Genomic DNA, 1,135 nt, shown 5'->3' with positions numbered 1-1,135 from the left:
CAAACCAAGTTGTAGGTGCATTGGCTGCGTAAGATCCCTCCGCGTAAAGTCTCTTGACTCTTGAAAACAAACACTTATAGAACTTCAAAAAAATGCCGTGTATTTTGTATCGTTGTCAAAAAATGTGAAATATTAATAACAAAGGCATGTATTAATAAAACGTCGATATAAAGTAAGAAACTGTATCGTTGGGAGGGAACTAACTTCCGATTTGTTAACGTCTTGAAAAGCACTGGAACTCGTTTAATATGAATTGGCCAATAGAAATGTCCGACATGATATCACGTGACATCGAGAGTCAAATCAGGAAAAATAATACATGCATGTTTCCTGCTATTTTCTTGATCATATTAAGAATATATTTATATTTGTTTATGTATTCATTTATAATCCGTGTATCTACCGTCCAATTGTTTTCTTTATTAAACACGTAAACGGAAGAGCGTCTGAGAGGCCTTTCTGCTTTTTGCTTTTTACCTTACTGAGCGAGGGGCGGGGAGAAACTCACGGAAGTGATTTCAAAACAAAAGCACTCGTTTGCTTGGAACGGTGATAATATTATAAACAAGGGGAAACAAGGTGAATTTAGCGATCACAGCAAAAACGGCCAAGACACATATTGAGCCCAGAAAACGAATGTTATTAAGGGCTGTAAATATAATAAGCCTATTTCTAAAATGGTTGTTGTTAGGAGATTTAAACTATACAGCGATTCTGCACTGCGGTCACTCAGCCGTCTCTCGAGTTTGTTTTTTCAAATCAGCTGCTTTTTATTATTCCTGCTATATTTGACGAGTGATACAAATATGTGTTACCACAAGTTCGTAAGGAAACGTACACTGTTGGACTCGGTTCTAGTTTGACTGCTACCATAAATAAAATGAAGTACTTCTAATATGTAGGCTACTTAGTGAGTAATCCTCTGTCAAAGTCCCCTCCATAGTAGCCTACATAATGCAGGTTTTTCTGCTGTCTCTGGTGAATGATAAACATATAATTTTACCATTAGTTCTAAATGAAATTGATACTGTTTGACTTTCTATTAGTTAGCCTACTACTAACAATACATTGAAGTACTTTTACTGTGTATTTTTTGAGAAACACTGTCAAAGTCCCCTGCTGAGAACAAAATCAA

Source organism: Notothenia rossii (genome assembly GCF_949606895.1).
Source record: "Notothenia rossii genome assembly, chromosome: 6".
In the NCBI taxonomy this organism is placed as follows: Eukaryota; Metazoa; Chordata; class Actinopteri; order Perciformes; family Nototheniidae; genus Notothenia; species Notothenia rossii.
Note: the sequence above shows the minus strand (reverse complement) of the source record.